The following is a 2,535-nucleotide window of genomic DNA, read 5'->3' as shown; positions in this document are numbered from 1 at the left end:
GGTTAGAGAACTGAAGGTTACCTGTTTTACAACTGTTATAGTACTTTGTTGATCCCTTAACCCTTCCGCTCTCTTTGGCTTTTTTACATTCCAAGTGGGGTCATCTGGACCCACATGACAGTGCGCTGAACTTTTTTTTTCAATGATTGTCGATCTTTACTTTACTGGTGTCCAATGACAGACATGAAGTCTTGTCCACCTTTGTCATGGAANATTTGCTGGCTTTTAATTGTACATACTTCTGTTTTACTTAAATGCCGGAATACTTGTTATTGGGTTTCACCTGTTTCAAGCACCCTGTACCATTTTGTGTTTTTTCTCTGATTTGATCTTGTTTTAACATTGTGAAGCGCTGTGAGTCACTCTATGAGAAATGTGCTATATAAATAAAGACTTATTTATACATTTTACAATTTGATGCCACCCCCAAGTAACCATTTATGAATTATGAAGTAGTGGGTCTAGTAACCTCTGGAAAAAACATCCCACAGTTGATGTTATGGTCTTCCATTGTTGATTTGCGAAATAAGAACAGAGGCTTCAACTTCTCAACCCTTTTAGTAAAATATTGTGATCTATCGTATTAAAGGTCCGGTTCAGATGCAGTAGCACCAAGACAGTTTCTGTTGAGTCATGTTAGATATCTAATGTAATGGAATATCTTCACAAGGGTAATATGAGGTTTGTCTTAAAAGAAATGCATTTGTCTTTTTAAATATATTAATATTGAAATGCTCATTTGATTAAATAAAAAACTATTTTGTATACTTTCACTTAAAATTGGTGAGGTAGGTTAGTATTAAGGATGTTAGGATCAAAGTTTCCCTTCTTCAGAGAGGACACCAGTACAGTTTTAAAGGCAGTGGGGAAACTTGTATGAAGAGAAACTATTTTTAAAAGTTACAACTCAAAGAAGCAATAAAATTTTTCTAATTATTGTGAGGGAATTAGATCTAAACACTTTAACAGGGAGAAAACTCAACCTGATGACCAAAAATCAACCACAACAAATTTTCCAGTGTTTCAAAATAATTAATTCATTAAAATCCGCTTTAATAGATGAATAAAGGTTACATTTAATAGCATTAATTTTACTCCTTAAGTGGTTTGTGAAGCTCTCACATGCAACATCTGACACGGTCATGATTCATATTTAAGATGAAATTTGAGATTATATTTTTGTGTTGTTAGGTTAGAGAACTGACCTGTTTTACAACTGTTATGGTACTTTGTTGATCCCTTAAACAAAATGGGTTCTTTCTAGATTCATTATGAAAATGATCTTTTTAGTTCATTTGTGTTTTTATCAATATTCTCTGGTAAAAACATCAAACTGATTGGCGAGCTTTAGCTCTGGAACCTCCAAAGTAACAAGTTATTTTTTGTTATTTGGAGTCTTTTCGATCTATAAACGAAGGCTTTAACTCTGTTAACACTTTAAAGGTGGAGTTTCTGATAAAAAAAAAAACAACAAATTTTTCTGGAACCTTAAAAGTGTCTAACGAGTTCTTTGTGTTTTTTGGAGTCTTTCCGATCTATAAACGAAGGCAATAACTCTGTTAACATTTTAAAGGTGGAGTTTGGGATTTAACCCTTCTGCTCTCCTTGGCTTGTTTATATTAAAAGTGGGGTCATCTGGACCCCACAAGACAGTGCGCTGAACTTTTTTTTATATCATTAATTTTTGAGTTTGTAATGTCCATGGCAGACATATAATCCTGTCCACCTTTGTCCACATTTGTCATGGAACTAATCACACATCAACATGTGGTTGGAGTCATCTGGACCCCAAAGAGAGCGGAAGGGTTAAAAAAAATAAAAAATAAAAGCCCATTTTCCCCTTCATAGTTGGTGGCTGTTTCTCGACTTTTCACTGTGTTCCTGTTGAACGTTCATCCGGGTGACGACAAAGGGAGTGGCGAGAGTGGAATCTACCAACTGCCACGAGCTCGGAAGTTCATTTCTGGCAGTGACTTCGCGAGGAGTTTCAACTCTTTAATTCAGGTAGGCAATTATGCTCATTGATTTTTATTTATTTTAAATAGAGTTCAGATGTTCAACAACCTTTACTTTCCTTTAAACGTTTTTTTAGAAGCCACATAATGAAAATCGGTCGTTAAATTTACGAAAACCGATGTGACGCAGTTAAAATTTCCTTCATTTTCTTTCTTTTTTGACCGACTGGGTTTGCCACATTATCGTTAAAATGTCTCGTCGTGTCGATTATTTTCGTTTCAAGGTGATTCTAGGTCAGAAATGGCTCCTAAAAGTTAAGTTTCGTTTCAGCGGAAACGAAGAACAAAGACAGGGCGTGATCGGACTGTGACACAACAGGCGGAGGGATACTATCGTGATTCGGCTAAACGCAGAACTGCTCTAAGAAATGTTTCTAAAGTTGGCAAATTTAACAAAGTTTACATCCATATTAACATGGGAAAAAATTAAGATTTATTTTTTATAATTAAATGTGTGCGTTTTTATTTATTTAAATAAAGTTTCATACTCTTAGTAGTGTTTTGTGAGCTGTATTTTTAA

The 2,535-nt window shown here is 34.7% G+C and overlaps 1 protein-coding gene across 5 annotated transcripts in view; it reads left to right on the top strand.

The window, feature by feature from the left end:
• Nucleotides 1-1,849: 1,849 nt before the first annotated feature.
• LOC112137738 overlaps nucleotides 1,850-2,535 on the top strand; it is a 6,646-nt gene continuing 5,960 nt past the window's right edge. For 3 of the 5 annotated variants that reach the window (XM_024260204.2, XM_024260205.2, XM_024260203.2), the window contains exon 1: nucleotides 1,890-2,004. The gene's annotated coding sequence lies outside the window, so the exon portion shown is untranslated. Of the gene's footprint in view, nucleotides 2,005-2,535 lie in introns of all 5 variants that reach the window. The other 2 variants (XM_024260201.2, XM_024260200.2) reach the window with 1 other exon arrangement.

This window comes from Oryzias melastigma, linkage group LG9, assembly GCF_002922805.2.
Source record: "Oryzias melastigma strain HK-1 linkage group LG9, ASM292280v2, whole genome shotgun sequence".
Lineage (NCBI taxonomy): Eukaryota > Metazoa > Chordata > Actinopteri > Beloniformes > Adrianichthyidae > Oryzias > Oryzias melastigma.
This window is presented reverse-complemented; position numbering and strand designations above follow the sequence as displayed.